Source organism: Dromiciops gliroides, chromosome 1 (assembly GCF_019393635.1).
Source record: "Dromiciops gliroides isolate mDroGli1 chromosome 1, mDroGli1.pri, whole genome shotgun sequence".
NCBI classification, from domain to species: Eukaryota; Metazoa; Chordata; class Mammalia; order Microbiotheria; family Microbiotheriidae; genus Dromiciops; species Dromiciops gliroides.
Genome location: NC_057861.1, coordinates 65,108,422 through 65,120,258, shown reverse-complemented (window position 1 = coordinate 65,120,258; position 11,837 = coordinate 65,108,422).

The following is an 11,837-nucleotide window of genomic DNA, read 5'->3' as shown; positions in this document are numbered from 1 at the left end:
GTGGTTAAAGCGCTGGCCCTGGATTCAGGAGTACCTGAGTTCAAATCCAGCAGACACTTAACACTTACTAGCTGTGTGCCCCTGGGCAAGTCACTTAACCCCCATTGCCCCGCAAAAAAAAACCCAAAAAAACCCAAACAACTATATGTGATCACCCTATTTCTGTCCCAAGTATAGGGAAAATTAGCTGGGGTTTCTAATACAGTTGTTACTTATAAATTAGAAGCTTTAGCACCAGTTTTGGGGCATTAAGCATTTATTAAAGTATATTAAATATTAGTAAAAAGAACGCACATGTCTCTGAAAGTTCAGAAGGCCTATCTAGCCTAGAGGAGAGAATAGAGCTCAGCCTGGCCTTGCTTCTTCCTCCAAGTCCTCTGCCACCAAGAACACCTCAGAGAGAGTAACTGCATGTGGAAGCTTCCTCTGGGTCTGGAGGAGAGGCGGTCCTTACACACTGCTTCAAGCTAATTGGCTAGCATCACCCAAATCCATTGGTTCACTGAATTTGAGGGTGCTCCATGAGCAGAATGTGCTGAGGTTAGAGTTCAGAGAACACACCCCCTGAGGGCCAGGCCCTCAGGTAGGTTTGGTTTCAATCAAGTCAACTTCAAGTAAGTCAATCAGCAAAGTCAATCCAATTAATCTTAATACAATCTGCTCTGAAGGGGGGGGGGGCCCTCTGGGCATTCCCAAACCCATTATTTTCTCACAAAAGAATAGGTCTGATCATGTAGCCTCACTCAATAAACTCCAATGGCTTCCTATTACTTCCAAAATAAAATATAAAATATTTAAAGCTCTTCATTAATTGGTCCCTTCTTACCTTTCTTATGCCCTTCCACACACACTATAGTCCAGGCAAAACTGGCCTAATAGCAGTTCCTTGAACATAATATTGACTCTGATCTTGCTGACTCTGAACTGGCTGTCTACCAGACCTCACAGGCTCTGTCTCTCATCTCAGTTTCCTGGGTTTCTCTGGCTTCCTTGAAGACTCAACCCAGATGCCACCTACTATAGGAGCCTTTCCCAACCCCCAACCCCCCAACTGCTAGTACCTTCCACTGTCAGATTTCCTTCCATCTATGCCATATATATCTTGTATGTACCTAGCGATTTGCATGTTGTTCTCCCCTTAGAATGTGATCTGCATGAGGATGAAGACTGTTTTTGCCTTACTTTGTACCTCTAGCACAGTGCTTCGTACACAGTAAGTGCTTAATAAGTGCTTGCTGGTCAAGTGACTGACATAGCTCTTACTTCTGCCCATTGATGCCAAACAAAATAAACCTAATTCCTCTCCTACTCAATCACCACTAGCAGCAAATGCCAAGTAAATGCCATTTATGGGGAAGACAAACTAGCCTAGCCAAAACAGCAAGCTGCCCTGAAGATGAGACCTAAGGTGGCATGTGCCAAGCAGGTCAAACTACTGCCACTGCCTACTCTGAGACTCCAGGGTAGATAGGCCAAGATCCTGTTCCTATGAGCCTGAGAATAGCAATAGCCTCAAATAGATGTTGTTTCCCACTATTAAGGACAACAACAACAACAACAAGAATTGCAAAAACACTTTGCAAATATTATTTCATTTGATCCTCACAACAACCCTGGAAGGTAAGTGCTATTATTATCCCCATTTTACAGATAAGGAAACTGAGGCAGACAAAGGATAAGTGATTCACCCAGCCTCACACAGCTAGTGAGGCCAGATTTGAACTCAGGTCTTCCTGACAGCAATACAATAATAGTCTACTTCGCCACCTTTTATAATGTCAGCCTCCTACATGGTTTTTTTATCTATATCTCTCCTGCCTTGTACTTATGAAACTGATTTTTTATAAACCAACCATGTTTATCCCAGTTAAATTTTATTTCATTAGATTTGAGCCAATGTTCTAGTTCAGTGGTTTTTGTTGTTGTTGTTGTGGTTTTTTTTGTGGAGCAATGAGGGTTAAGTGACTTGCCCAGGGTTACACAGCTAGTAAGTGTCAAATGTCTGAGGCCGGATTTGAACTCAGGTACTCCTGAATCCAGGACCAGTGCTTTATCCACTGTGCCACCTAGCTGCCCTTGTTCAGTGGTTTTTAAAGTATAAGTCTGTGGATCACTGGGGTTCCCCAAGACTCTTTCAGGGGGTCTGTGAGGTAAAAACTTTTCATTTTAAATTTTCATTTTAAATGTGATTAACTATCAATAGTGTAGGAATTGATTGTGATTTGGGGGACCCCATCTTTGGTTAAAATTCGAAAGCCTCAGACATGCCTCCCATGGCTCCCCCAACCCCTGCAAGCCCAAGCCCCCTCCGCCCAGTGGGGGTATGCATGGAAAACCCAAGCCCTGGCTCCCTCCACTAAGCGGGGGTATGCAAGGAAACCCCGTTCCCCAGCCGGCCTTGGGTGCTGCCCCTGAGGTGCCAACAAATTATCTTGGGGTGTGTGGGTGGTTGGCCCAGGTTTCCTGTGAGAAAAGGGTTTTGTTATGGAGGAAAATGGTTATGGGGTTTGGGTTAGGGGTTGGGGTTCTTAGGAATTCCTCTTTAAAGAATTACACCCTCTTGCACACAAAAGCAGTTAGAATTAAGATGGTAGTTTATTTAGGAGAAGGGGAAGGGAGGGTGAGGGGAGGGAAACCATGAAAGAAATCCTTGGACTTCTCATGGGGAGAGAGGTATGGAACAAAGCATGTGGCTCTGAGGTACCAATCTCCTCGAGCAGGAGACTGGCAGGTACTTTTATAGAGGACTGATGGGGGGCGGGGTACCATTTGACTGTAGAAAGTTCCTTTAGTGAGGGAGGACCATCCCCCACTGGTAGTGACTAGAGGAATTGGGTGAGGGGTGGCTAGGGATCTCTCAAGCCATCTCTCTCTTCAGGACACAAAGGCCGGAGCCACACCCAAAGTTATCTCTCCAGGGGTAAGGGAGATCAGAATGAAGGATGGAGATCCCAAACTAGCTTAGTCTGATCTGGTTCCGCTTATCTCTCTAGGCATATCTGTCCTCTGATTTAGTTTCTTAAGGAGAAGATTTCTTGATGTGCCCCAGAGAACTTCTGGGGTACTTTGGGCCCACAACAGTTTTTTGATCTGGGCAGGTGGTAGAGGAGAAAGGAGGAGGAGACGAGAAGAAGAGAGAGAGAGAAGAGTTCATGGCAGCAGGTGAGAGAGTTAAACATGAAGCATGAGCTTACAGGTTGTATTTCCTGCTTTTCTTTGTCCTTATTTCTACTGTTTCTTTTGTTTTTTTGAAAAGAGGCTTTTTAATCTCATTTCTTATCAGTCTGGGAGAAACAGTTGGGGAGGGGGCAGGCCCTTACAGATTGGTGGCCTGTATTGGGGTTAATGAACCTGAGGGATCTTTTAAAACCCCCCTTATAATAGGTATGAACCACATAAATAAAGGCATTTCTTCACCTGTGCCTAATAGAACTCCTAGCTTTGGGAGAGACCTTGATTGTTTTTAAAAATGTAAAGGGATCTTGAGAACCACAAGTTTGAAAACTTGTCCAGCTCTAGCTGGACAAGACCTTATGGTATCCTGACTCAGCTTTGTGTCATCCACAAATTGGATAAACATTTCATCGATGCCTTCTTCTAAGTCTTTGGTAACAAAGGTCAACCACACAGGACTAAGTGGAGATACCTGTAGCACTCTACTACAGACCTTCTAGAATGATTAATCTTTGGATCCAGGCCTTTGACTAATTCCAATCCACTTGACTGTATAGATCCCATCTACATCTTTCCATCTTGTTCATAAGAACAAGAGACCTCATCAAATGATTTGCTCAAATCTAGCTAAACTAAACCTACAGTTTTTGCCTGATCTACCACTGTAGTTAGGGAGGGGGGAGTGAGGGTGATGTGGGGCTGAGGGGCACATGGGTCCCCTTCTACGCATTCACACAGGCCCTCCTCACCTGTCACCCAGATTACTGCAATGGCCTCTTAATTGGTTTTCCTGAGTCTGATCTCTCTCTCCTTCAATCGATACTACACACAGCTGCCAAATGGATATTCCTCTGATAGAGATTGGATCATGTCATTCCCTTACTCAAAAATGCTTCTCTTCTGCCTCTAGTATAAAATATAAACTACAGTCCAGTGTTGAAAACTCCCAACAATCTGGCTCTTGCCTACCTTTCTAGTCTTGTTTCATGTTACTCCCCTACTCTGCATACCAGTCAAATCAGGCTTTTTAGCTGTTCCTCCTTCAGTACATTTCATCTCCTCCCTCTTGTGATTTATGCTCCTGTGAGGAGATGGGGGTTGGGCTCCTCCCAATCTGGAAAAGGTCTGCTTCTCCTCCCTCCCTCCCCCACCCCCAGCAAACAAAATCACATGATTCTAGGAAACCTTAGTCTGGTCACAATTAGATCTGCTCCTGAGCTGTGTCCATGTTGGGGAAGAGTTGAAGAGTTGTTCCTGAATTGCCTCCCCCATTGGCTAAGGAATATTGCGTTCTGATTAGCTAGAGTTCCAGAAGTTATTGGAATGATATTTCTCACAGTTCCCCAGTGTATTTCTTCAACTCTAGCTTTCTTCTGATCCCTAACTTTCTTTTAAGTGTGGCCTCGGTGCCAATTCCTATACAAGACCTTTCTTCAATATAGGGGAAAGAGCACTGATTGGAATCCATGGATCTGGGCTCAAATCCTTATTCTGACATTTGTCCCTGTGACCTTGGGCAAATCACTTAAACTCTCTGAGCCTCAGTTGCCTCATTTGAGCCCAGATCCTTCTGGAACTCAGCGTTGGTGATGTGTCACATAGCTAGTAAGTGTCTGAGGTCAGATTTGAACTCAGGTCTTCCTGACTCCAGGCCCAGCCTTTGAGGCCCTTTCCAATTCTAAACCTAGGCACTTATGATTCCTTGGTTAGTCCTGTTTCCCTCTCAAAATCACTTTGTAATTACTTACTTATCTGAGTGTGTGTTTACTCCCTCTTACAGAATATAAGGTTCTTGAGAAGAGAGGCTATTTTGGCAGTTAGGTGGCACAGTAGATAGAGCGCTGGGCCTGAAGTCAGTAAGATTTGAGTTCAAATTTAACCTCAGACACTTACTAGCTGTGTGACCCTGGGCAAGTCACTTAACCTTGGTTTCTTCATAATAGCATCTGTTTTTTTGTTTTCTGTTTGTTTTCTGGCAGGGCAATGAGGGTTAAGTGACTTGCCCAGAGTCACACAGCTAGTAAGAGTCTGAGGTTAGATTTGAACTCAGGTCCTCCTGAATCCAGGGCCAGTGCTTTAGCCACTGTGCCACCTAGCTGTCCCAATAATAGCATCTGACTCCCAGGATTGATGTGAAGACCAAATAAGATCATTGTAAAGTGCTTAGCACAGTGGTTGACACATAGTTAATACTTTATAAAAGTTAGCTGTTTTTAAAATCTGTGCATTCCCAGTGCTTGCCATTGTAGACTTAGTAAATCTGGGTTGGATTGAGTTTACTAACCCTCAAAAATTCCCCATTCTAGTTGTTCATTAAAGAAGAAACCAGGTTAGTCTGGTATGACCTATTCTTTTTTTCCCCCAAGGCAATGAGGATTAAGTGACATGCAGTATGACCTATTCTTGAGGAAGACAAGCTGGCTATCTGTGATTACAGCTTCCTTTTCTAGATGCTCATTAGTGACAACAGGCAATCACAACATCACGAGACTTATGTGAAAACCAGGCTTATTACAAGAGAAATGAACATGCCCATGCATGTTCAAACTCAGTGGGCTGGAGGTTTTTACAGAACTTTACACTTTTATAATAGTAGGACAGAGGGAGGAGGGGATTCCAGGAAAGGGTATAACGTGGGAGGGGGAACAGTGCATCAAAGGCATAGTGATCTGGGGTGGGTTTAATTGATCAAATTGATCATGAGGCATCCCAAAGAATTCTAAGACTCAGTGACTTAGTTTCCCGAGTTTTATTGCAATACTGTGAGTGACCACAAGGAGAAAACCATGGAGGTATCTCTCGAATAGGGAAAGAGAAGATAGTTATATTTATAGTATGGATAAATTGATTATCAGTCTCATTATGATAATCTCCACTTTAGGGAGGTACACGGGAGGGCTTATCCTAATTTGGACTTCCTGGGGTCCGAAGCCAACCCCTGAGGCAGGTACCTTTTCCTATGGAGGTGTGTTTTGGGGGTTTACTCATCATAAGGTGAACTGGGGACAAATCTGGCCTTTTCTGCGCATGTTACCTCAACTTGCCAAGGTCAGAGTGTCCCTGTGTTTTTCAGTCTCAGGCCTAGTTTCTGGGTATTAACATTTATCAATTAGGATTTCTATAACGTGTCTCTTTATGTTTTCGTTGTAGTTAAGGTCTCCGTGACCTGCCTCTTTATGTTTTTGTTGTGGGTGGTGATTAATGGGACCAATTAATAGGAGTCAGACCTGTAGGTACCAGTTAACAAGAACCTAGACCCTGACTTTGATGAGGGCCCAAGTCTTAAGTTATCCATTAATCCCTTTCAGAACTGGGGTCTGTAAGTTATAGCCCCTCTTGGAGCTCAGATCTAAATTAGAGCTTAGGTCTTAGGTTTGTCTGTTAACCCCCTCTTTAACTCCTACATCAATAGGACACCAAAACCAGTCCTCATAGGGGAGGAGCAGGTTGATGGGCACATTCTTTTCCCTTGGGACCTGCTAAACAATGAAGATAGGAGGGTCCCCTCAACTACAAAAGACTCCAGCTGCACAAGCACTTTCCCAGCCTGGCACAGATGGGCTGGTGCCTGTTTTGCCTCCCAAGGACACTCAGGGAGTTCAGCTTGGGGTACAACAACAAATTATGTCATTTCAGGGGGAGCATCGTCCTTGACACATTCAGGGCCTCCTGCATGCTCTGAAGTCCAGTATTTCTGAAAAAGTATGGCAACTCAAAAAGACAAGTTCAGGGTACCCTTAACATCCGTCATCCCTTTATAATATATCTGATCTTGGGCACTGACCCTAAAAGGTTTATTTTCTTTCACTGGCTCGTTATGACCCCACCTAGAGCTTGTTGTTGTTCAGTAATTTTACTTTATTTTGGCAAAGATACTGGAGTGGTTTGACATTTCTGTCTCCAGTGTCTCCATTGAACAGATAGGGAACTGAGGCAAATAGGAGTTAAGAGAATCGCCTAAGGTAATACAGCTAGAAAGTGTCTGAGGCTGGATTTGAATTCAGATCTTCCTGACTCCAGACCCAGTACTCTATCCACTGCACCACCTAACTGCCCCTAGAGTAAACCTAGTGTTTTTCCCCAGGAGATTCTCCAAACAGAGCTTAAATATAGCACATGTCTAGGTTTCCTTAAATGTTGATAAAAGGTTCCTTAGGGGGCGGCTAGGTGGCGCAGTGGATTAAGCACCGGCCCTGGATTCAGGAGTACCTGAGTTCAAATACGGCCTCAGACACTTGACACTTACTAGCTATGTGACCCTGGGCAAGTCACTTAACCCCCATTGCCCTGAAAAAAAAAAAAAAAAAAAGGTTCCTTAGATTCCATACAAACCACTAATGGCAAAAAAAAAAAAATGCACATGGGGTAGGGTAGCCTTTATTTCACCCTATAGAAAATATAAGACACAAAGGATGCACAGGAGCCAATCAACAGAGACAGAAATGTATAGAACATTTACAGTAATTTCAACATCTTGGTGAATCCCTCTTTAACCAAAAAGATACTTTCTGAGAGCTTGGATTCTCCTGAATAGAAACACTTTTCAGAGTGTTAACAGCAAAAACCCTTCTCCCTAAGACCTACACTGTCAGAATAACTCACTGTGACAGCAGGGAGTAGCAAGGTCTAGATCTTTTACTTCCCCAAGTCATGTGTACCCTTTATTGCTCCTCCGACCTTGAAGGCCATGTAAATGATCCTTTTCTTTCCCCAAGGACACAACTCAAAATTGATGGACAATAACATAATGGCTTCTGCCCTGCACTGTTTTTTTTGTTTTTTTTAGTGAGGCAATTGGGGTTAAGTGACTTGCCCAGGGTCACACAGCTAGTTAAGTATTAAGTGTCTGAGGCCAGATTTGAACTCAGGTACTCCTGACTCCAGGGCCAGTGCTCTATCCACTCCACCATGTAGCTGCCCCCTGCACTACTTTTAAAATATCAAGTCTGTGACTTGCTCTCATCCTATCGCTGGTCATGCTTTACCAAATTCCCAGCGTGGATTATTCCCTCTTATCTTCTTCAGCTCCTACTCTCATGCTACTGAAGAGGGCTCAAGGGAATCACTAAACCACTCTGCCTGCACCCTTCTCCATTTCTATCATTCTGTCACTATCAGAGTCAACTCTCTACATGCATCCTTGATACCAAGCTCTCCCATACTCTCCATTAGGTTGTCCTGTCATCCCTACTTCCTCTCTTCTCTTCAGTCTCACCCTGTCTACTATAGTTCAGGCCTTCCTCACCTCAAGCCTGTTCTATTTCAATATTCTTCTTTTTTTTGGGGGGGGGGCAGGCCAATGAGGGTTAAGTGACTTGCCCAGGGTCACACAGCTAGTGTCAAGTGTCTGAGGCTAGATTTGAACTCAGGTCCTCCTGAATCCAAGGCCAGTGCTTTATCCACTGCGCCACCTAGCTGCCCCCTCATTATTCTTCTAACTGGTCTCTCTGCCTCATCTCTCCCCACTTCATCCATTGGCTGCCAACATGATTTTTCTAAAACATAGATCTGCCTTCTCCCTTACTCAATAAACTCCAGTGCCTTCCTTTTACCACCAGAATAAAACACAAGCCGATCAGTTTGACATGGAAAGCTCTTTTATAATCTGGCCCCTTCCTCCCTTTCTTATTCTCCTCCATATACTTCACAATCCAACCATAGTAGCCTCCTTGCAAGTTCCTCAAACACAACCTTTTATGTCTAGTCTCCTTTGCTTTGCACTAGCCCTGTGCCTGGAATGCTTTTCATCTTCCCCTGTGGCCTCTTGGATTCTCTGACATCCTTCAAGACTCAATTCAACAAGTTGTGGTATATGAATGTAATGGAATGCTATTGTGCTGTAAGACATGATGAGCAGGCAGATTTCAGAAAAACCTGGAAGAACTTAAGTGGACTGATGCTGAGTGAAGTGAACAGAACCAGGAGAACATTGTTCACAGGAACAGCAACGTTGTGTGATGATCAACTGTGATAGATTTGGCTCTTCTCAGCAATACAATGATCCAAGACAATTCCAAAGAACTCATGATGGAAAATGTTCTCCACATCCAGAAAAAAGAACTGTGGATTTTGAATGCAGATTGAACCATACTGTTTCTACTTTTTGGTTATTTTTTTTCTCTTTTGAGATTTTTCCCTTGTGTTCTGATTCTTCTTTCACAACGTGACTAATGCAGAAATATGTTTACTGTGATTGTATATTTATAACCTATATCAGATTGCTTTCTGTCTTGGGGAGGGGAGAGGGAAAGGGAGTGAGAAAAATTTTAAACTAAAAATCTTATGAAAACAAATGTTGAAAACTATCTTTGCATGTAACTGGAAAATAATAAAATAAAAAGAAGTATAAAACCTTTAAAAAAAAAGACTCATCTCAAGTTGTCCTTATATAGGAGGCCTGTTCCTCCCAACTGTTAATGTCTTCTCTCTGTGACAGATGAAATCTGAAATAACTGAGGAAACAAAGGTTCAACCTTCTATGTATATTGATTTATTAAGCAATGCATGACCAATTACATAACAAATTTAGACCAGGCCTCCTCAGCTTGGCACTGAACCCCAAACGGGGGAGGTAAGCGGTCGGGGAGAAGACATATTTTTATGCATTAAAAGAAAACAATTGGGGGAAGCTAGGTGGCACAGTAGATAGAGCACCGGCCCTGGACTCAGGAGGACCCGAGTTCAAATCCAAACTCAGACACTTTACATTTACTAGCTGTGTGACCCTAGGCAAGTCACTTAACCCCAATTGCCTCACCAAAAAAAAGAAGAAAAAAAAAGAAAACAAATTAACAAGTTATAAATCAGGATACAAGATTAAGTACTCTGATTTCTAATTGGATGAAAGATTAGGGCTTTTCAAGTTGGGAGGGGGAGAGAAAACAGCTGCAATTCCCAGAAATCAGAAAAAGAGGTGCCCCACTTCCCCCAAGTAACTGTATTCAATCAAAGGAACATGGAAACAATCACTGATAAACCAGTACAAAGCCAGTTTTCAAATAAAACATATAAGTTGTTTGAGATGAATAACTGTGAGAAAACTCCTTGCATCAATCTTCAGATCTGACTGGGTTTCTGGTCAGCATAACCTAGATCCTTAATTAAGGGTCTTTAAGCAACAGGTAGAGGTAGTCCAGGTTCCCAGCCATGCATTTATTGCTTTCCCCAACCCCTCTTCATTTCCAGTGCCTTCACTATCTTAATTATTTCCCATTTATCCTGTATATAGCTTGCTTTGTATATATTTGTTTGCATGTTGTCTCCCCTATTAGAGTATAAGCTCCTTGAGGGCAGGAACTATCTTTTGCCTTTTCTTGTATCTCCAGTGCTTGGCACATAGTAGGCACTTAATCAATGTTTAGTGAATGAACTTTTCTTGAATACTTCCAATTTTTTTTTCCAGAATGGTTGGACCAATTCATAGCTCCAACATACATTATTAGTGTGTCTGTCTTCCCATAGTCCCTTTAACACTGACAATCTCTATTATGAATATTTCCTGTGAGAAAGCTTAAAGTTGTAGGCAGAGAACCAGTTTTGGAGTCAGAAAATTCAGTAGTCAGTGTTCAAATGCTGCCTCTGACAAATAGGTGAGTCATTTAAACCTTTAGTGCTCCCAGTAATTTTCTAAGACTTTGGGCTTACAGAGAAGTTGATGACTGACATTAGTAGAGGAAGTTTCCACACCAGGAGTTCCCCACAATAGTGAAATTACAAGTCCATATGAAAAACAGAAGATCATTTTTGTCAATTTGACAGGTATGAAGTGAAACCCAAGTTGCTTTAACTTGCATTTCTTTTACTATTATTAACATGACTTTTTTTTTCATATAGGTTCATAGATTTAGAACTAGAAGGGAACTTTGAGGTCATCTAGTCCAACTCCCTTGTTGTAATTTTATAGACATGTATAAATATATATTTATAATATATAGAATAATTTAAATGGAATTTATATAGCACTTTAAAGTTTGCAAATTCATATGTTATCTCATTTGGTCCTCGAAATAACCCAGTGAGGTAGATGCTATTATTCTCTCCATTTTAAAGATGAGGAAACTGAGGCACAGGCACAGGTAATTTGCCCAGGGTTACACAGGTAGTAAGTGACAGAGCCAGGATTTGAACCCAGGTGTCCTGACTCAATCTAGCATTTTCTCACTGTAGTATGATGCATATAATTGGTAATAATGTGCATTTTTCTCTTTTGAAAATTGTCCACATCCTTTGACCACTTTTTTTTTCACAATAACCCTGTGAGGTAGGTACAATTGCTATCTTCATTTTACAAATGAGGAAACTGAGGCTCAGGGAGACTAAATGACTCTTTCTATATCACATAGTCAGTAAATACCTGAAGTGGAATTTGAATCCTGGTCTCCCTGATTCCCATTTAAGCCCAGCATCCTTCTAGAGCCATAGACTAGTCACTGGTCTTAATGTGATAAGTCACGTTAAGTATCGCTGATATGTCTGAGATAAAATCAGAGGACAGAAAGGAGGGAGGGAAGGAGGCAGGGAGGGGTGTTTCCAGTTGCTATCCAGCCCCACCCAAGCACCAAGGGCAGACGCCGGGTTTAGGGAGCGTGCGCGTTCGCCCCGCCCCTTGGCTTCTATCACCTATGGCAACAGGACCGGAAGATCAACGAGAGGAGGAAAGAGAT